This window comes from Vanellus vanellus (genome assembly GCF_965231255.1).
Source record: "Vanellus vanellus genome assembly, chromosome: 2".
NCBI classification, from domain to species: Eukaryota; Metazoa; Chordata; class Aves; order Charadriiformes; family Charadriidae; genus Vanellus; species Vanellus vanellus.
Genome location: NC_138906.1, coordinates 112860466 through 112884291, shown reverse-complemented (window position 1 = coordinate 112884291; position 23826 = coordinate 112860466).

Sequence of the window (23826 nt, the reverse complement as noted above, 5' to 3'; positions counted from 1 at the left end):
AAACTCCAGCAAATGTCCTGTAGGAGGCTTATGAGCTAATGGAAGAATTGAGATGAAAATGTTGAGAATGTTACCCATTAGCCTAATGGGTAATTGGAAATTGCATTCTTGAAAGTCTTACTTAGAAATACTCAAAATTAAAGAAACTTAAAGGTCTCAGGACTGAGTTTCTTTATCCACTGTGAATACAATCATATAGGAAGATAGGGGCTCACTACATACACACTATCACCAAAACAATTAATGTCCTACCTATTTAGCTAATGAAAGAGAACAATTAAAGGAACTTAAAACTCCAGGCTTAAACTGGAACTTAAAACTCCAGGCTTAAACTTTCAGTATACTTATCATTTGTTACATTGTTTGCTTACTCTTGACATTTCCCAAAACTTGGATAATGAAAACACTCCCCTTATTATGCACTCGGTTTGAGTTTCTGGTTGTCCATGCAGCCTGGCAGACCTCTCAGCACTGCCATGTTTACTTATCAAAACTCGTTTTATTGGAATTCTTATATCAAGGAATGTAAATATTTCTGTCAGTCTTACGATTTTACCATAGTTTTTTTTGTTGGATTTTGCGGTATTTTTGAAAACAAAATCTAAATTGAAACCTGATGTGGAATCAACAAAAATCTTTCAAATCTATCTCTATCTATGTGCTATGAAATGTACCTGTGCAGATGCACAAAATCAGTTTTTAAAAATCAGATTCCTGTTTTATTTTATGTTACAGTGCAATAAAGACAAAATATGGATAACTGAAAAACTTCAAAGTTACACATTGGCATTGGAAAATAAGAAAATGAAAGTGCTCACAAAAAATAAACAGTAGGTAAAACATACATTTGTTAAAATGTCTAATACTACAAACTGAATGTTAAAGACAACAATACCAAAATAAAGCAGTAACGCTGACACATATTTTGACATATAATAACCAAATATACAGGACTACAGCCTGCAATATCTTAAATTAAAAAAAGATGAAGTTTAAACCACAGAAAGATTTTGCAGGGTTTTGGAGGGGTCCTTATTTTGGGTTTTGGTTTTGAGGTTGTTTTTTTTTGTGGACTGAATTTTATTAACAGTATTTAAGAAAGAAAATATCATATATAAATGAATACTGGACTATAAAGAACAGGAACCCATCATTCCAAAGCAGTCTTGGGATATATTTCAATATCATATTTTTGGATATCCCTTACTATTTTGTAACAAGAGAAATTGTATATTGAACTGGTTTTTGAACAAGAAGTCAGAGGGTGGGACAATTGGGAAATGAAGAATTACATTTTCCAGCAAGATATGTCTTTCAAAATTCTCTTTTATCAAGCATAAAGAATTCATTTACACTGGGGCAATCAGGTAAAAGTCTCCATTTTTATCAAAATTAAGACAAATCACTGGCAAAGCTGTAAGTAAAATTAAGTTGTGTTTTTTTTTTTTTTAAATCTATTATCCATCTTTTCTGCAGCACATAAACCGCTAGTACATAGATATCCTGCCTTGATTAACAATATATTCACTATGGGAACCCATTATTATACACTGCTTGCACCATTATTAAACATTGCTTGCACACCGCTGCTTGAGAGAGATCTCTTAACCCTTATAACAATGTAAAGTATGTTAGACATTATAATATAGCGAATCTTTTTATTTCAGTAGCAGCATACCACTTTTCTGAAAAAACATGTCAGGAAATAAGCAAGAAATTTATAATCCTCAGACAATTTTACCCAGGGATAGAAAAATGAAAATATTAGCCTTTAGAATCAGTAAAGATTAGAAATGCTGTTAAAAGGGCAGTGGCCTGAAATGGCTCCACACTCCATGTTTCTCAGGTAAATAGCAAAGGGAACATTTGTCGGTCTGATGATAGAGATGTGCAAAGCAACTGTCCTGGATCTTGCTGAGGTGGAGTTTATTTTCTTCATAGTAGCTAATACGGTGCTCTGTTTTGGATTTGTGATCCAAACAGCGTTGATAACACACCAGTGTTTTGGTTATTTCTGAACAGTGTCAAGGCCTTCCCTGTTTCTCACACTGTCCCACCAGCAAGTAGGCTGGGGATGATCAAGAAGCTGCAAGAGGACACAGCTGGGAAAGCAGACCCAAACTGATGATGTCATGTTCAGCAATAAAATGGAAAGGAGTAGGATTTAAGTAGGTTAGCCATCTTCTGTTCAGGAACTGGCTGGGCAGCAGTCTACACATGGGAGGTGGTGGATGATTGCCTTTGTATCGTTTGTTTTGTTTTCTGTCTCTCTTCTTCCACTTCTCCTTTACTTATTAAACAACTTTTATCTCTACCCATGAGTTTCCTTGCTTTTACACTGCCTTTCCTCCTCCCTCATCCCACTTGGGGGAGGAGGGGAAATGAGCGAGTGGCTGTGTGGTGCTTAGCTGCCTACCCGGATTAGCCCACAACAACGGTATAGTTTTGTAATGGAGAAGAGTCTTTTTTAAAAGTAATTTTGTAGTCTTTTTTAAAAGTAATTTTGTAACATGGGTCTATCTGATTTGCTGCCAGCATGATTTTACATTTAAAAGAGTTTATACCAAAAAGTGCCCATGTGCCATGTCTCAGATGACAAGACCTGGCTGACTGCCCATTCACATCTGTTCCCAATATGCACCCCCGGAAAGTAATGAAAATCCTATAACCACAGCCTCAATATTTTATTTTTTTTTTTCCACAGAAAACAAGCAGCTTTTTCACGAACTGAGCAATGACCTTAGCTCAAACGTGAGGCCTGTAGAATGGGAACAAGGATAACAATTGACAGATGACTTCATATAACAATTTGTAAACTTCAGTATAGTAGATGGAGGCAGAGGGAACAGATAAAAGGAAAAGAAAACATAAACAAGTATTAAGCCAGTTTGCATTTTGGTTTTCACCACCATTTGGATATTTAGTTTCAGAGGGACTAGAAAGCATACACAGAAGCGTCCAGACATAAGGAGTTCTTAGTTATGAAAGGAGATTCAGGACAAAAAATAGAAAGTAACCATAACCATCCCCACCTCTAGGACACCAGACTTTCTTGTGAGACAGGGTAAAAAAACAAGGATGGAATTTGGACCCAATTTAGACCAGTTCAGAATTACTTTTTTTCTACATGCTGAACATTTACATCTTCCATTTATATTCTTTCCAAAAGGACTGACTTTTGCAAGTGATGAATACTTCCAACTTAAATCTGTTACTTATTCATGCATTTAGATGCTTAATTTTAGACGTGTGTGGTTAGAAAATATCAGCCTTGGACCATATGATAAATAGCATTAGGATTTCTCAGTTCTGCTTTGTATATTCAATAGAAACAACAGAACGTTTTTCAGTTTTTAAGCCTCTGAACTTTTTAAAAGCACTCTTTTCTGCCCTGAGGTACACTGAAGACAAGGGTGCTTGTCTGCAGTGCATTCCTCATCTTCTCCATTTTTTCTCTCCCATTCATCCCTCCACATGGAGACACACTCTGCTCCCAGCTCCTACCCCGTTCTCTGGAGAACTGAGACGTGATCATTGATGATCCTGCATTGCCATAGAGCAGCAATAGCTACTGGTATTTTAATTACTGAACTGAGGAACATCACAAACCTTTCATCCACATAGAAGGTATGCTTTTTATAAACATACGCCTTCTCTAGCAAAGCAATAGGTACGTTTTAGAACAAATAAAAGAGAAGTTCTAACAAAACAAACAACCCCAGAAACAAGAATGAGAGAAATAACTGCCACAGTGACAAGTGTGAGTCATGTCTCTTAAGTGCTGTGGGAACTTCTCCAGCTCTTAGTTAATGAGCGTGGTAGAAGTTCCTAGTTTCATCCTTCATCTCTTATAGGAAACTGGAGCTGTTGCTCTGAGATGTGGATGTTACAAGAGTTACCCAGATCTTTTGTTATACCCAACCTAGTCGATTAACAGTGGTATCACACACAAAATCAGGTATGCGAAGACACATAGCTTTACCAGATAATCTAGAGACTTTCTACTGAGAAAAAAAAAAAACAAATTTTCACAGTCCTGACGACAACAGCAAACAAATTAATTTGGTTTAAGATCAGATCTCTCCTTAAGCAAGATTTCAGTGGAACAACCTTTTACAAGCACAGTGGGAAACTAGGTCTATTAAAAGAAAAAAAGAAAAATAAAAGCAGCAACAAAGCACTACCTGATGTCCCAAGAGCACCAAAACTGTGATAAGTTCACCACTTGTCCTTTACAGTCATATAAACTTTTCTTGAGTAGTTGTTTTCCATATTTCCATGGAAGTATGGATACAGAGATAGAGATACGAATATATAGATGATTTGTGATAAACACTATTCACCTATGAATAGTGTGTATTCTAACTTACTTTTTCTAAAACCAGGATTAAGCAAAGTACTTCAGTGTTGTTCTGCTTTTTAACCTATAAAATAAACTGTTCTTCTGAGAATGCTCTTTGTTCCAATGCTAATTTATAGATTTATTTTATCAGGAATTATTGGACAACAGTCGCTAATTCATATTGGTTTGTTCTATCTGTGGTCCTACTCCCCAAAGCAGCTAAGAAAATGCTTGAATTCTCATGTGTCTTTAATAAAAAGTTTTGAAGAATGAGATATACTTCTCTTAGTACATCAAGTGTTTGCCTCTGACATAGACATATTCGCATTCTGAGTGATAATTTTCATTCTCTCTAGTTTTCAACTCTGTATTTTTCTATATTGATCAATATCACACCTATAACTTTACACATTTTGCTTTTTGAGATTTCAGGAATATTTTCTAAGTAAAGCCCCATCTCTAAGTCCTAACAGTTGCACGCTGTAGAAAAACCAGGCACAGCCATAAAACAAGGTGTGCATTGTGGATTGTACTGATGCATTACCTATGACTATGGCTCATCTGGCTGCTCGGTTAACAGGTCACTGGCATGGAGCCACCAACTTTCAGAGAACAGCCTCTCTCATGGTATTTTGATATTTTCCCTTCTGGCTTTGTCCCAACGGGGAAGTGCTGGAGCATACAAAAACTGGGAGTGGAGCTGGGAAGCTAACCAAACGATTTCAAACCTCAAATGTTTAGGTTAGATGCTTATGTGGTCTTAACCACCTCACCCATCCCTAAATATTACAGCATCAGGAATGATGATTTAAAATTACAGGAATGATACAACAGTGCCAGCCACTGTTGGGTGCGTTCCACATTTCTGCACCAATGAGCACATAAAGTGTATATTTTGGGTGTAGTTTTAGTAACAACATTTCACCTTTTCCTAATTCTTTTTAAGCTTACCATTGTAGACTACCTCAACATGCTGTCCATTTGCTGTCCTTGTTCCTGTGCTGCTGGAGGAACAAGCTACATTGGATCTGTTAAATAATCAGATACCAATGTTGGCAAAAAAACCCCAACTCTTATGTTCCAGCAGAGAACATGACACTATCCCACGTACCAGTACGGTTCAAGTCTCACTCCAGACAAAAGTAAACTAATAGTTTTGTGCAAGGTCCTGGTTTTGGATTTACAAGATCCATCAGTATAAAAAGACAGTATGCATTGCTGTACAGGAAGGGGAAATCTTGCAGTGTTTTAAAGGGCTTTTATCATTGTAAAGCATATTTACTGCCAAAACGACATACTTAAGTTTCCGGGAGGTGGGGGGGAGGGGAGGGGGGGAGGGGAGGAATCATGATGCTGAACAAAAACACAGTACCAAAAAACCCAAGGGTCTGTTAGCTCAAACAGAGCAAACTGACTTTTTCTTTCTCATTGAAGCCGTGGGGACTGTTGGTTCATTAATATCAGCGACACCCAATTGCCACCCCTGTCAGGGCAAACCTACCACCAGTGCGACCATGAAAGATGGCTGGGGCCAATCCTTCCCACCTGCTCCGGCTGTCAGGATAAGCTCAACAACACAATTTTTTTGTCGTCTTAACTTACAGGTCATGGTGATGGCATCTTTGTTCACCAGTTTGTTGTCCATTTTTGTACCGGGCACAGCTGCCCAGGTGCTGGCAGCGGGGATCTGCAGGGGCAGTCTCTGTGAGGAGAGGCCTGGGCTGCCCAGTGCTGGTTCCAGCCGGTTCCAGCCAGTTCCAACGGACTCACTGCAGGACACAGCTGAGCCCCTCAGCCAAGATGGTGGCCTCTGGAAAACATATTTGAAGGGCAAAACACTGCCTGGCAGTGATCAGTAAGGGAAAAAGGTGTGAGAAACAGCCCTGCAGACACCAAGGGCAGAGGAGGAGGAGGAGGAGGAGGAGGAGGAGGAGAGAGAAGAGGGAAGAGGGGGTGGTCCCTGAGCCAGGGCAGACGCCAGAGCTTACCCCTCTGTTTACTGCACTTTGCAATGGTTAGTGGGTATTTTACACGCCACACTTTGTGTGTGCACATCTAATTAGAAAACAAGAAAGCAGGAAAAGAGCTGAAAAGGCCTTGGGTGTTAGCGGTGGGTGAAAGCTCTGGGGCTAGGGAGAATGATCCCATGGAAGGACAGCAGCCGCAGAGCACAGCTACATGGCTGCCACTGCCAGTGTGCCTGTACAGCCCAGCGGCACGCCCTGGGGCCCAACAGGGTTTAAAAATATACTTCCTTTCATTGTATTTTACCATGGACGTTTTAAACTGCATTAAGACGCATATACAAATGTTTTGAATCATTACGCTATCAGACTTCTGATTCGCCAGGCCACTGAGGGGAAACCTGAAAGCGTTCAATAATGTTTCGATATTTAAGTGCATAACGGTAATGTAGAAGGAACAAATGTTTGTTTTATCAATACAACATCGTGAGACCATGAATGGTGTAAATCAAATCATAAATCACATAGCTCGAGCTAGTCTCATCAGCCCAGCAGCACACTATGCAAGATTCGTCAGTGCATTTGGTATAATCTCTGATATACTGCAAAAATAACTTAAAATCCTTCACTGTTCAGTGTCGAAACATCTGAAATGAGGAGTGATACCAAAGTGTATTTTTTCACAGCAAGACTGCCAAATGCTACAGAAATTAACATCCTGCACAAGCCTGCAGCTGTTTGGAGGGCTGTAACTCAGCGTGCAATTTGGAGATGGGGTTTAAGCTTGTTTTACTTTCTTCAGTCACAGCAGCTTGAACATTTACTTCTCATATTAGTTATTTGATGGTTAGGCCTGTAGGATAAGTTTGGAAGACAATGATTTTACAAAAGATAACGCTGAAGAAACACGTGAATGAAGTTAGAAGAAATTGCCCCAGCTGTGAGTAATGAACATACACTACATTACAAGCTTTCAGCCTATGAGCATGTATCATTTAAATTTTTAGCCAATGTTGGGAAAAACACAAAAAGAGACTGTATTTGGTTAAGATGACACTTTCTGTCAGAGCCAATGACAGATGTCAAATAAATGCTTAGCGGGAATGAGACGGACATCCACCAAAGACACACATGGCTCTCATACAATGGAAGGGCTACTGACTTGCAAACTTTTAACAATTTTTAAAAAAAACTCCTCCAACAAACCAATCTGTTTCCATTAAAATTAAAGAACGCCCTCTCACAGCACTGCAGTGATTCCTACAAGTTAAAGGACAGCTCCTGAAAGTTAAAGGACAACAGTGATTGGCATAAAAGAAGTTTAAAGGTAAATGAGGGGCAAAGGATTTTTGTCTCTTGATTCTTCATTCACTTAAAAGTGAAAATTTGCTGGAATGGCTTTATTTACAAGTGCAGATTGAATGCAACTATTTAACCAAGAAAATTGGGGTGATGAGGTATTTGCAGAAAGATTTAAATGCTTCCAAGTTCTTTTTTTTTGAAACCTTGTGTTTAAAACTATTATATTTCTACTGTTCACTCCATGAACTGCCAGAATTTCTTTTGAAAATATTCATCATTCCCAAGCAAAATTTTCATGTCAGGTGAAATCTTAAAACTGGAGAAAAACATTTATTTATTTATTTATTTATTTATTTGATTATTTATTTGTTTGTTTGTTTTCCTATAGAAGATTTGAAATCAATTCTTATTCAGATATCTAAAACAGAAAGTATTAACAAAAATTAATTTCACCTTGTAATCAAAAACTTCTCCCCCCCGCCAGAATAAGCCTATTATCTATACAGTTGTAGACATAAGGCTTAAAAACTGTAAAATGGGGAATTAACAGGGATTAGAGAGGAGCAAAGGTATTTAACCTGCCAGCCAGGGTGTAAAAGCATTGTAGCTTCAAGGCAACAGTTTTGATACTGCTCTGTGGGTGATTTGCCTTCATGGAAGTTGTTGAGAGTATAGCAATATGAATGCTAGGTTGCAGAACTTCAACCTTAGTAAATTATAACAAAAACATTCAGATTTTTGTCGCAGCTATTTGGTCTGTGAACCACACAATCCTGATGTTGTTTCTTATTTATTTTATATTCCAATTCTTGAATACTACTTTTTGAGCCCTCTCCACAACAATTAATGATACTAGAAATTCTTATGTCAGTAGGAGTTCTAGTATCTTGGAAAGGAAACATCTAGACAGAATGATTAGCTACGGAAGTATACTTTAAAAATTATCTCTCTACAGTACCCTTATGACTCCAAATAAACCAATAATCTCTTCTCTATTTATTTTTGTGGAATTTGATGTCCACAATCACGAGTGAGTAAACATGCTCCATTCTTCCCGCATTGTTTATTCTGCATTAAATTTTACATTCTATGATTCTATGAAATATCTTATCCATGCATCATGTCTTATCTGAAAGGCTACCCTGCTGTACAACTTCCTCATTGTAGAAAATTAGCTTTCCTAGAAAGGAATATATTCTGTGTTGTGTTTCCTTGAGCGCATACAAAATTTCTTAATTCCCGATTTTACACACGTTTTCTGCCTAAAATACATACAAGTGAAACTGAGGGACAAGTGAGGTAATTCTTCCCAACTCTGATTCTAAAAAAAGGTTTTGCTTACAGCAGATATCTATAATGCAGCCATACACTTTTATACGTCATTTGATCCAACAGGAAATAATGTGTGAGTATGCAAAACAGACTTGTATATCAGCAATACTACACAGTTTTTAGATGGCAACCAAGAATAATGCCTACACATACTGTACAGGGAATAATGAGGGAGGTCCGTTAATCCCAGCTGAAATTGTAGCAGAAACAACCATTAACATTGTTGTCCAAAATACTAGCAGGTTTTAAGGAAATTTTTACATGGATGAGCTTTAGTCTTATTCCAAAATCAAAAGGGCTATAAAAGCTGAAAACAAAGGACTTCAAGAAAGATTACATAAAACCAATTGTATATGCGCATCACTAAATTTTCCCAGCACAGAAATAAACATAATCTCTTTCGTCCTGCTGAAATACCAGTCCATCACTGGAGAAACTAGGAAGACAAAGAGCTGAGAAGAAACAGGCGATATACTTTGAAAATTTTTCCCATGTACTAAGAGTAAAATATTAACCACTGAATATTTTATTAACAAACAAACCCCTGTAAACTGTCCTAACACTTTTATGTGGATGTTGGTGTGTCTTCGCTATAGGCATTGTATTTACTGTTTCATGTAAAACAGTGGTTTAGTACAGAATCTTTGTGGATCTGTAGTATCCATTATTAAGGCTAAAATGTATTCATGATGAATGTAATCTTTCTCTTAGGAAACAATGGGATGAAGGTGATGACAGTAGACATTACTGTGTTTCAGAGGGATGATTCCTTCATAAAGAAGTGTGAGCAGTGGGATAGAGTTAATTCTCTATGTCTTTAAAAGCTTGGCTAAGAAAAAACAAAAAAATTCACAGATGCCTGACTATGCCTCTGCTAAACCACAAGAACTTGCCAGTAGAAAGTATACGCCTGAGAAAAAAACATTTAAAGCTTTATGGAAGGTAAGCTACTGTGAGAGTTTCACAATTCTTTTGGGACTCTGCTTTGAAAACAAAACCCATAATGTCAATACTGAAAAGCCCAATTGCTTTTAAAGGTTATTTGAAAACACTGTGGGTGAAAGAGTTCTTTGTTTTGCTTTCATATGTAACAGTGGGATTTTTCAAGTATCTGTTTATGATTATTACATTCAACACTGTCTGAGCATGGCTGAAAACAGAAGTAAACACAAAGTAATCAATGCACAATATTCTTTGCTTTATTCGCTTCTTTTATTTCTACCTTTCTATCTCTTTGGGAAAACTGGTCATATTCCACACTCTAGGGGATAAGTTAAATAGAGATTTTTCCTATGTAGAATGCTAAGAATCCTCTGAGAATACAATTTCTTTCTGGCTAGCCCAGCAACATTTTTAGGCTTTTGTATCATTAAAAAATCTATTTGAAATTTATTATTTAATACTAGAAAAGCACAAACCACTTTAGAATCTACAAAGTGAATTATTACAGCCAAGTTCTCTTACCATATTCTCAGTCACTAGTATTACATGAGAGTTATAACAAACAACAATTTTAATAGACCAAAATTTCTATTTCAGAGATTCATCTACTACACTCTTCTGGCAGTAAAGCTTACCCTTGTTACAGCATGATTAACTGAAGTAGAAAAAAAACAGCAGAAAACAGAATGAAGTTTTTGAGTAGCCTTTGCATGTTGTGATGTTTGCATGTTAGACTACAGAACTTAAACATACTTTTAGCATAACCCTGTTTGGTATGAAATGCCATAGGTGTTCTTTCCCATGTAATTTTTGCAAGCAAAGCTCCACACTCTGAGTCTGTCCAGCTGAACATCACATATGGAGTATTATCATCTCACAGTTTCAATTCCATCCCATATAGAGATTTTTACTTCAGGCTGCCATTTTTCCAGTCCCAGTAGCCATCAAGTATTTTTCTGAACCTGTTAAAACATGGAAGAGGGAGGTACACAACTGCAAGAGGTGCACACAAATGAAAATGATGAGTGTGCTGTGAGATTTTGATATAGTGATGATTTATCTTTCATAAGACTTTGTTTCTCTTTAGAAGATGAAGGATAACACCCCCCCCACACGCACACACCCTGCTTGCAGATGCTCATATTTTGTGGCAGTTACTTATCAGAATATACAGTTTGCCTTCCCAGCAGCAGGAGAGGCAGTCCTTTTTCTGAAAACCCCTGCCAAAGGCTTAACGTATGTTGAGTGCTGCCAGCTCTTGAGATCTCTTCTGGAATGTGATCCGAGTTTGGTTAGATCTGGAGCCAGCTTTGCAACAGCTTCTTACAAAATCCACCCCACCTTCCCAACTGCCTGTCATGCTCACTCACATCTGAGAGAGCCAGCCAGGGCCACTGGAAGAAGTCATCAGAGCTCCCCCACCTTCACATCTGAGCATCCTCACACTTCTTAAGTAAATGAGGCACAGAAAGACACAAGCAGGTATGGGCATCTTCTCTCCCCCCTTTGCTTCTCCTCTTCTTTTAGGAATTAGATAAGTGTTGAGTTCTTCCTTTAACATCCAGCTTGCCTCCAAAATAGGAGCTTCTGGACAGGTTTATCCTAGGCTAGAATAAGTGGCAAGATCACACAGGTCTGCTTGATTCCTCTAGAACCTTTTAAAGCATGTTCCAAAATACAAGAAATTGCACTGAGGTGTGGTCTGAGAGCTGACATAACAGGTCAGGGCTGGCTAACTGGAAGATTGACAGGGAAAATGTAAATTTAGAACTGCATTTATTGAGGCAACTAGGAGACAAACCTAACACACACATAGGGCACAGTTTACCAGAGACATAAAAAGAAGACAGGAATAATGAGGAGGGGGACATTCACTGCAAGATTCCCTCTTGTTATGCTCTAATGTATGTTCTTAGCTTTATCAGCCCAGAATGTGGTCTCCCTTCAGACATGAGTCCCTTCCAGCAGCCACCAAGCAAGATGCCCCAGGCTGACAGAGGGCACACCTAGAAAATGAGGCTTTTCATGTTCAGGATGTCAGAACAAATATGGGAAGCCCAATAGGCAACAGGACAATCCCAGCAGTCAAATACAGCTGTGTGCTCACAGACACATGATGTTTGAGAGACAGAAGTCACTGAAAAGATAACAGAGTACAGTATAATCTTTGTTTTAAAAAAATTGGGCCAACCTCAGAGCTTCTAGGTTCTGTTTTATGGTTTTGAGCCTTTGGATTGCTGAAGCATACACTGTCGGGTGATTCGTTGTTGTACTATTCACTGCACATCAAGGGAAGCTGTTGCATAAATGCTTGCATAACTCATTCTAGAGGACAACTGAAGTCCCAAAACATCTATTGTAGGAGGCAGATACACAACCATAAAATGTTCCAAAAAAGCTATGAAAGAAGCGCAGAGTTAGAACACTGCAAATATATAAGGCTCTAAATAGATGAAATATTTTCAAGTAAATTATCTTTTACTTTTCCATTTACAATTTTTTTTTTCTTTAAAAAAGTTCTTAGTTCTAGAGGCTTAAAAAAATCATTTTCTTCATAGGAGTATTTAACTTAATATGAAAATGTGAGACTTGACCAACACAATGATCAAATTGGAATCCTATTAGTAAATATCTTGCTTATTTGCAACATACCTTGTTAATGCCAAGGGACTAAGTAGGACTGAATAGGTATTAAAACTAGGTGTGAAAAATAAAATTAAGTTACCAAATAAACATTGAGAGAGTCCATTGTTTTTGTTTCTGCATCTCATTTGAGAGGGAAGGAGTTGGTTTTGTTCTATTCTCAGTCTCCACAGACTTTTCTTTTGACACAGTGTGCTGGTACACCAGGGTAGGTACCCCAGTAAAAGCATCAAGCTAACTGTTTCAAATTGTTTTACACTCCACCGTGCCCTTTTCCTGTCACTTTTCTGTTGGTTACACAGAATCTTCCTACAGAAACAGCTTATGGTGTTTTCTTGCTTTTATTTTACCCAAAGGCAATCTGCAGTTTCTTTCAGACTGTTGAAGGGAGGCAAGTTAGCGTACATACCAGTGTCAGCCCTAAAATAGTCTGAATGCAGATTTAAAACTCTCAATCTGACAGGAGACGCAATAGCGCTTTTTGATTTCCCTTGTGGCAAAACTAGCTCAAGATCTGTGCAGATTACTGCACTTCCAGTTTTGCCGATTCAGCTGTCTGCAAAGTAGACTCTAACCAGATCAATGAGCCCAGTAAAATCAAGACTAGGAAAAGTCTGTACCGTGTAGTTTCAAGTACATGAAGCGTTCAGAAAAAGACTTGGATGAAAAGTGAGGACCTCAGCTTGGAAATCCATTCTTAATGCATTATATAATGATCTCTAGTCCTCAAATTCATTGATCAGTGAAGGACAATGTGTCAGATTGGTCAGATATGTCATTTCATAACAGAAATTCAGGCAGACAGCAGAGACAACAGAAACTTACTAAAGCAATATCCACATAGAATGAAATAGTACAAGATAGACAAGGCCACCTGACAAATGAATAAACAAGATAAACAATTAAACAATATTTTACATTATTTGGATTAAGGTAAGCTATACTATTAGTAACAGAAAAGGTAGCTGTTTAATATTAGCAGAGGGGAAATCAGTAGAAAAAGCAAATCTGCTAGTGGAGAGGTAGAAGATGAGTAGAACAACCTAGCCTGGGCTCTGTATCTGAGAGATTCACAATAAATTAGCTAAATTTTTCTTCATGACACATTTATAAAGTAACATTCTTCTTTCACAGATGAATGATCAAATCACAGAGAAAACACATGGCTGAGCCAACTACCAAACTCGTATCTAACAGTCCTTCCAAGCTAAATTGGAAAACAGGTTTTGAATATATTTCAAAAAGTAAATAATGGGGGGAGCGGGGGGGGAGAGGAGGAAAGAGATATAATACAGAGTGTTACTGACCAGAGACATGATTTTCACTGACCTTCCATTATATTTCAAACTTAAGTCATTGACATTTTGAATCATAGCAACAGTATTCTTACCTACTCTAGAGAGGGAGTTTAGTGCATATCTATAGGAAGTATCTAGAAGTAGTCCCTTTTGTTGAGAAAGCAGTCTATGCAGATTGATTCATTTGTCTTAAAGTCAGACGTAACTTCTCTCTATTCTCGTCACAACTACTCCAAAACCCAGAAAGGGACTTGTACGATAGACCAGTTTTATAACAGCTCCTTTAAACTTTTGAGCAGTAGGGCTATGTCTATATGAGAAAGCAGTGCAGCGTAACAGACACAGACCTGTAAGGTGAAATAGCTGGTGCTGAGTACCCATCATCTACTCTATACATATTTCAGGGATTTTATATCAGATTAGCTCAAAACAACTAAGCAATTATTAATAGCTGGAGCACATTATATTCACTCCTGAAACACACCTCCTAGTTTAGCTTCATTCAAAATCAGTCCAGCTGGTTGCTTTGCACCCCACAGTGAGAACCATAACATAGTAAAGGGGTCAACCTTGCTGTTTGTTTCAAAAGTGTTCAAAAGCCCTAATGTAGACCCCCTTTCTGTCTCACAAATTCACCACTGTGTGAATTCATACACAAACCCGTGAGTTCCTCATCTTCTTGTACAATTTGATGACTGGCTGAAAAACACAAGCATGCGGCTGACAGCTGGGAACTTGGGAATTTTGATCTCTGAGCTATCATTGATCTTCACCGTCAGTGGGACAGATTCAGATCAGGAGGACATGTTTACCTACAGCATACATGATTATGCAGATTGGCTTGAATACATGATCAGACTTGGGTTTGCTTGGCATGCAAATTATCCCATGGGGAAAGAAAAGACTTGCCTACAAGAGAAAAAAACAAAACAAAACAAAACAAAACAAAAACAAACAAACAAACAAACAAAAAAAAAAAAAAAAACAAAAAAAAAATCACCTGCCTGGAATCAAGATGCTGCGGGAACAAAAAATCCCGATCTCAGAACAGACACCTCTGTGGCCTTTCTCATCTATGAAACATATGCAGTCTATTCCAACTACAGCCACAAATCATTATAATATGGGTTGAGGGGCTGCTGCAAAGACTGCTGTTGGTCCACAGTTTGAAGGTAAAACTGGCTAAGTATTCATTAAAGCTTCCAGGAATGCAGTGAGTTACCTTAGCAATTTCCTTCTCACTGAGATGCAGACAGTATCCCATGCAATGCCTCTAGGAAGAAATTATAGCTGTCATTTCAAAGTTAACATCTTAGACTATTAAATCTCTAATTTGGTTTATCATTTTAAAGACTTACCTTCTAGTCATTTAGACAGGCCTTGTAGAGCAGTGGGAGCCATTCCAAATTTGAAATGAAATTAGAATCTAAGTCTGTAAGAGAAATCTCAGTGCATTTCCCGATCAGCAGCCATACTCTGTTCCAGTTCTGCTCCCATACTCCAAAAGATCCAGGAAGGGAAAGGATCTGAGTATACTCTGTGATACTTACTGTATCTCTGTATTCCAAAAACGGCTGACTTCCAATAAGTTGTGGATTCAACAATAAATGCTCTTGACCAAAAATAGTTCAGTGTTCAATTACCAAGTGCATTTTCCTATACTGAGGATTCAGTTTTGCTGAATGCCCTGAACAGGGAGATGAATAGAAAAGTGGCATGGTTCCCTAGTGATACAAACTTATTCAGGACAGTCAAATACTGACTGCGAGGAGTTGCAGAGAGTCTCATTGTACTGAGCAGCCAGGAGATAAAAGGCAGGTGGAATTCAGTGCTGATAAGTGTAAAGTATTGCACATGAGAAAAGTATTTCTAAATAGATAAAGGTGATGGGTTCTAAATTAGTACTGTGACTCAGGAATAGAAATTTTGGAGTAAACAGAAAACTGCATCTCCCTGCTTGGCAGCAGTCAAGAATATTTAAGAAACTATTAGAAAAGAAAACAGAAAACCTCTTTATGCCACTAAGAAAACAAGTGTACCCACTTCTTGAATACCAGTCACAATTGCTCTAAGGAAGAACATAATGGATAGTAGAAATAGAAAGTTTGGTGAAGAATAATGTGAATAGGACAGCTTTCATGCAAAACGAGATGAGGACTCTTCAGCTTTGAAAAAAAGATGCCTAAGGCTTATATGAAATACTTCCGTAAAATTTCTACTGCCCCAGAAAATGATTCCAGCCCCTGATAAATGGACAATGCTGAATTCTTAAAATTCTTCAAAGCTTGTTAAGCATGACTGGATAGCATGACTATTAGGCACAATTATTATTGGAAAACCATTTCACTAGACTGAGATTAAGGGATGTTCCAACACAATATGAGCTGATATAAAATATGACAGAGTGAACAGACTTGCAAGTTCTTCTCACCAGTGCATACTTACACAAGCATATAGACTGTCTCAAAGTTAAAGAGGTCCTTCCAAACTCTGTTTCCCATAACTTGATTGTCTTGATTAGCAGCTCCTGTTATACCATCAGCTTCACAGGGAGCTAATTTTTTTCATTCTAACACCCACCATTGTCCTTATCATTGCCAATTCTTGACATTCTACCTGTTGGATTCCAGATTTTAGCAAAATAACAAGAACATTCACAAAAGTTCATTTGGATTTAAACGTTAAATAATGGACAGCTTTAAAGGATGTTAAAGTTTTTTGAAAGTTCAAATGGACGTTCAATTTGCTAAGTATTAGAGCACTGAAATCCTGATATTGAAATAAAAGTAACTAATTTTTATATTAATTCAGGAGATGTTTACACTATGGGTGTATATTTTACACATGCAGACATTTGTTGTCATTATCTTCACATATTACTTGCACTGTTTTGACTATCATGAACTTTATTTCTTTCTAACAAAGAGTATTTATATTTAAGTTTCCAAACTACTCAGAATACAGAAACAGGTTTTTGTCACAAGGTACAGAGTTACAGGCACAAGAGGAAACGGGATGTTACTGAATGTTATCAGAGTAACACATCTTGTTTCCGGGGCTCTACATGAGTAGAAAAAATTAATTTCAGTCATGCTGCTGAAAGCACTGGGGCAACATGTCGAGCAACTAAACTTTTCCCACAGAGAGCAGCCGTTTCAGAGGCAGACCTCATAAAGAATATGTTAATAAAATACTACTTTTTATTTTGTGTTAAATTGAAGAACATTAAATTTGAAGACCAAAAGCATAAGCTTCAGAGTTTATAGTGGAACATGAACTTGTTGAGGTAGTTCTTGGCCAAACATTAATTGACCATTCCAAGATATAAGGCAGAAGAAGGCAAGACATTTCATTTTCTGGTAACCTTCAGATGTAAATGGAAAAGAAAATCTCACTGAAGAACATTCAAAAGGATAACATTTGTTTCAGGACAGGATTGACATTTTGACATAGGAAATGCAAAGAGAAAGCACTACAGTGAATATTTGTTTCTAAACTGTTGCATGAGGGATCGTTAGATGCATTGATCATGGCTAGTCATGACAGCTCCTCTGGGAGGAGTAGGGTCTAATAGGAGGAGGCATAGCTGCACCTCAGCTACCTGTTTGTCACAAAGGAGGAGGTTCTGTCACTCAGTATGTAGCTTTCGATCCAAAATCACACTAAAAATTGGAAAATTAGAATTTGAAGCTCAAACTCAAGTTCACTTCTGGTTTTGAGGTTGTAATTGTCTTACTGTTACATATCATATCATGGGGTGAATGAAGAACTCTGACATCCTGGGCACTGTGCTGGCATGCTGAATTATATTTGCACTTTGTAAATGTGAAGTAGTATTTATGTTCCCAGAATGCCTCAAATATCAGACAACAAATTATTACTCTATGCTTACTAGTATCATGTTTGTTTTTCTTTTCGTATAAAATCCATTCATTCAGTTCCATACCCAAGCAATTCTTTTCAAGGATTTTGTTCTTAATGCCAGAAACAAGGTTGTTACATGGTATCTGGAAAACTCTTGTATTGATAAGATAATCTACAAAAGCTTGTGACTAGAACTGAGTTAACAGATAAAGGATAAGTACTCTGATGACAGGCACAGAGCAGAATGTAGTTAATGTGCTTTCCAGAATCAGGACCTGATGACAAAATACAACTTAAATAAGGTTTTTGTTTGATTTTCTGATTTTAAGACATAGCAAAAGTATTAAAGCTCACCATGGCTGGGTCAAAATGTGGTAATGAAAAGGTTATTAGAAAACTTATTATTTCTAGTATTCATAGGACATAGTAATTTAAACATAAAAAAAACTTTGGTGCCTGTGTGCTTTTTTTAAAGAGCCAGATTAGTACATGTGGAACATGCAGGCACCGTGTAATATTTCTGTTTCTTTATAAAATATAAACTGTTTGATGGCTTTTTCTATAAAAGTAGTTCACCTTTTTAATGACTCTGTTAAAGATATTTTTTTTAAAAAAAGGAGTGGTGTAATGAGGATTGCCTGTATAGTTTGCAACAGAACAGAATCAGAAGCCCCAGGTTCAGTGGTCCAAAAAATGACAGAACTATGATTCAATGTGATGTTAAATTTATAAAGACATCAAATTTAATGCTGAGAATTTAACCATAAAATAGTAACAAATTCAGGGTTAAAGTTGTCATGACAGATCCAGTATCTCCGCATTAAAAAAAAAAAAAAAAAAGGATTTAATTGGCTTTAGTTTGAAAGTAATCCAGCAGAACAGAATCATAACAGGTTGCGTATGATTTTTATAATAATTCATATAACATTGCCTTCCCTGGTTTATTTGATAGGCTTTTCATGCAGCTAATTTTCTTAGGCAATTGGACAAGCTGAATAATATACTGAGGAGATGTAAAGCAAGTACAGAGCTGGGCATGGCTTGTATGCTGGTGTGCTGACATTTTACACATGGCAAAACAAAGCACTTTGCTGCACCCACTTCTGGCCTGTGGGAAAGTGAGACCACTAAAACCACACGATGGGCACGCAGTAATCCACTCTGGGAATCTGTATTGATATTCCAGTTACAAAGATGGCTCCAGAGCCTGTGTAAATGGAATGTGTCTTGAACACAGTTGGACAAGTTTAAATTTGCAAGTGAGAGCTAGCAAGGCAGTTGGGAAACTATCTATTAAAACTCATTTCTGAAAGGAAGACATACAGCTTACTCATACCTGGAAGGTCTTACCAATTCAGTAGCCAACAGTTCAGGATATATGATGCTCCTGACAAATTTTTTGCATGAAGACAAAAATGCTACAAGGGGCAGTCTTGTCTCCTGGAAGCCTCCTTTTTGCACTCAGGACGTTTAAGATGATAGAGGTAGCACTGCTGCTTTTAGGCAATAGTTCAGTCACCCAGCAGGCCGGGGGAGAGAACAGCAACAGCAAAAGCAAAGAAACTCCGGGGATAAGATAAGGACAGTTTAATAAGCAAAGGAAAGAGAAAGGGGGAAAAAACTAATGCAAAGGCAGTCACCCACCACCTCCCACATGTAGACCAATGCTCAGCCAGTCTCAAAGCAATGGCTTCCTCCCCTGAAGCCTCCCTCCCTGAGTTTTTATTGCTAAGCATGATGTTATATGGCATGGAATGTCCCTTCAGTCAGTTCAGGTCAGCTGTCCCAAGTGTGTCCCCTCCCAACTTCTTTCCCACCCCAGACCTACTCTCTAGAGCAGCAGAGTGGGGAAAAGAGAAAGCCTAGATGCTGCTCAGCAATAGCCAAAACATTGGCGTGTTATCAACACTGTTTTGGTCACAAATCTGAAACACAGAACCATACGTGCTGCTGTGAAGAAATGAACTCCATCCCTGTCCAATCCAGATCCAGAACAAGTACCTTTCCAGTTGTTAATCATCTCACCCACTTCAGAAAATCCAGTCTCTTCTACCTGAGATAGTTAACTATTGCTAGTTAACTAACATTTTTTGCCACAAAGACTGAGGTATATCACAAATGTGGACACTTCAGGTTTTGATACTAATGAGAGCACTTGCTCTCCACATTTTATCTGGCAAGTTTAAAGTAGAAATGTTTTTATTTTTATTATAAGAAAGTGATAAAAGTTTTCAAGTGCTTTGTTCCAAAGCATACTTACAGGTATAATGGGAAAATCACTAATATCTCATTTTTCAATTGCCCTGACCCTCTCCCCCAGTGGGCATAATGGGTTTTCAAAATGAAGGTGTAATGTACTGTACATATCATTACAACATCAGAATATATTAAAGCTGTGCCAGCAGCATGCTATTGGAGGTTACTATTGCTCCTTCACAGCAGTAATTTATAAGTCAGCATTTCTGGGAAAAGTTCTCTGTGAATATCATTGAAATGCTTGCTGGAAAATTCTTGATTTGTTGTTGTTTTCTTAATTTGGATTGACTGTCTCCCTTTTGGGTTCATGCACAACTTGTACAGTCAGTGAGAAAGCATTTGCACCACAGCTTGGATGTTCCAATAAGGTTACCACACTTTTTTGCAGCGTGAATAGTGTAATATTTCATAGAGCTCATCTAAAAAGGTTATTGCTCAGGAATACCTGTTATTTTCAAAGTTCACAGTCTACCTGTCTCCAGCTTACCTTGCAAGATGAGACCTTGGTTCTGATGCGGGGAGGTATGCTCATTAATAATACTGGCGTCCTCCTGGAGGTGATTGTAAGCAGATCATATTTTGGTAGCCACTTACAGGTAACCTGTGAGTGTTAAAGTCTTGCACGAGTTCTGACTGTAAATGTCATAATCAATACAGTTTCCCTTTACTAAATTCCCAGACCAAGCCTATCCTGAAGGTAAAGGTCACCAAATTTTCTTCCTTGTTCTCAAAGAAGCAAAGTCTGTTTAGATTTAGGCTACTGAGCCATTCCACAAAATCCAGGCCAAGAGATCAAAATGGTGAAGGAGAATTTAGGTTTCCTCTGAAATCAATTGCAAGGTCTCACAAAATGTCCTTCGTTTTAGGACTGGCTTTCCCTCACATCTGTCTCTACTTTTGTCTTCGATTCTCAGTATGATTCTGTATATCTCTTACTCAGATTGTCTGACATCTAACTTTAACTGTAGGATAGCTACCTCATCTTCAAATAAATGAGGAGTGCTAAGCAGGTTAGAAAACATGAGACAATGGTAATAATATGGAGATAATGTCATGTAAGGTGTGAATTCAGAGTTGCACTGTCAACTGCTTTCAAACTGCTTCTACATAATGAATTATGCTTGATTATACAGACAAACATGATCCAAAACATTTGAAAACACATAACTTTTATACCACAGAAACAGAGTGAACAAGACTTTAGTAAACCTGAATAATAACCCACACACCTCCGCAAAAAGTAGAGTTGATCTTTTTACTTCCCAATAACACATTTTGGATGAATATGAAATGGTGCTAGAATATAACTGTAGAAACATCAAGGTTTAGATTTTTTAAAAAAATACCCCTAAGTCTAACAACATGAGACAAATGGAATAATTTTAATTTTCTAATGGAACTTCAGTGGTCAGATGTGTAATTTAAGCAAGATTAACAATCTGTTTCATATAAAAACCATTAGGTTTTGATTTTGCAAAGATTTACATCCACAAATTCAAGCAGAGATTTAACTGTACTTGACTCCCAGACCCCTTCTTCAGCTCTGTCTTTCCTGACCAAATGAAGAACCTCATGTGATGGCTACTCAAACAACAGCTGCAATGAAAACTTTCTTAGCTTTAACCATTTCAGCTCTCCCTTTGCTTCTCTTCACTGACACACTCCTTTTCAGCTGCTTCAGCTGTCGGTGATTGCACCCTAGGTAGATTTAGAGCTTGTTCCTTCTTCGTCTCTCATTCAGTACCAAAAGTAGATACCTGACCATGGAGCTGATTTTCAGAGCTTTCACCTTCATCTTAGGGGAACACACTATAAACATTCACTAATTGCCTTTCAGGTCTCTCCCTAAAGATATTCCTCCCAAAAGATGTCTCTCCCTGCAACACTGTCAAAACTTTGTAAAGGGGCAGATAACGTGTGTTGCTACCACTGCTGTTTGGAGTGATTAGCAGTATCTCATGGCTGGTTTACTGTGCGCTTCCTCCTTCCACCTTTCCATTTCTCTAAATGTCAGGTGACTCTTATCTTAGTCTAAGCTTATAAATGTTTCGGGCCAGGCTTTAATTTTTGTTCTATATTGCACAGTACCTACATGAAGAACAGCTTCCTGCCCTGTGTGGCCTGGCCTCCTGGGCTTACTGATAGTGTGAGTAAGTCTAAGCTTGCCCGGTATATTCTGAAGGTCTAGCAAACTTGTGTGCTGATTTCCTTGTGTAACAAGGGCAGAAGGCACATGGGGTTTTTGAGGCACAGGTAAAATCAGCACCAAAGGGAAGAAAGCTGGGAATGGCGCTGACAGAACAGCATGGACTTATGTTTCTTTTTGAAGAAATGGGTGTCGAGGGAGAAATCAAGATGGTATTCATGACTGGATGCAGAGGGCACTTGATACTCCTAGATTTCTCCCAGAAGATGCCAAAACAAGAGGTAGGAAACAAGTTCCTGGCAAACACAGACAGATCCAAAGGCTGGTATGCGCTGGCAGAACACGAGCACTAAAAGTTTTAATGTGCAAAGAAACTTGGTGCTTTAAAAAATATCCAGCAGTGTTTATGTCGTTCAGAAATTAAGATCATGGTCCGCCTGAGAGAGCATTAAGTTACTACCTGAGGAGAAACTGAGTCTAAATGTCTGTAGAGCAACAGGCGATAACTTAATTTATCTACAATCATAGACCTATGAGCCTGACATTCCAAATGGTCAAACAGATCATACTTCAATAGGGTGCCTCGTGCTTGTCCTAGCTTGAGGAAATCCATTATATGAATTTCCCTTGCTCAGTAGTACGCAACACTACCATTCAGTTTCATGGGATGATTACACCAACTGCCTAGATCTACTGCCTGCAACTGTCTTATCACCAACGCTCAGCTAAACTGCAGCCAACCCAGCTCAGAACCTTCTTCTGTGTTAACTTTGGTGTGTAAAGAAACTCATAGGAAGTTAATTGCATGCCCTAGTGCTTATTTACCCTTGCCTTACTGGCATTTGAAGAAAGGCTTGAGATTAAAGTACATTTATTCCAGTCAACATTGTCAAGCCCTAAAAAGCTACAGGCTCAAAAATTTAGTCTACAGCATATGGAATAGGAGGAACAGAAAATAACACCTAAGCTGGCCTTGCCCATGAAATTGTCTCAGCTTTTTGCATATGTGGACATACCAACCACTGTTGAAGTCACAGTATTTAAACAACGTACAAGACATGCATCCAGTGGACAGCAAAAACACCTAAAATGTTTTTTCCATTTTAGAGCAAACAAATGATGCTCAGGTATTGTTTCATTTTTCCTGTGTTAGTGCAAATGTGAGAGAAAAATATTTTTTCTAAGTTCAAGAAAACTGCTTGAGTAAGAGCTATTCCTTTTGTAATGTGAATCACATGTAGGATAACCAGCTATCCATATAATGCCTACAACAGAAACCACTTTCTGGAGAAAAGTGTGCCCTTTTAAAGTTTACTGGCATTTGAAGGTTTGCTCTGTGTGTTGCATTGTTTTTTCTCTTGGTTTTGTTTTTTTAAAAACTTCTGGTAATTGCTTTAAAAGAACAAAGCTCTTTGTTTAAGGGTAGCTCAGGGACATCATAATTGCTACAAGGTACAAGGCTGTTTCCAAGTATTTCTGAATTGCTTCTCTTCTGCATTAAATATTTAATGTCTAATGTTTGGCCAAACTGTAGAAATTCCCTCTGGAACATGGGTGATGACTTCAGGAAGAGAATGAAGACCTGTCAATTCAATTTTCAGTATGACTCTCTTTAGAAAACCACAGCTATTAAAAAGTGGTTTTTTGAAAAGGAAAATAATAAAAATAATTCCAGGAGTACATGAACATGTCCTCAGTTCAAATCAAGCATTTATTCCATGACTTTGAATATTATAG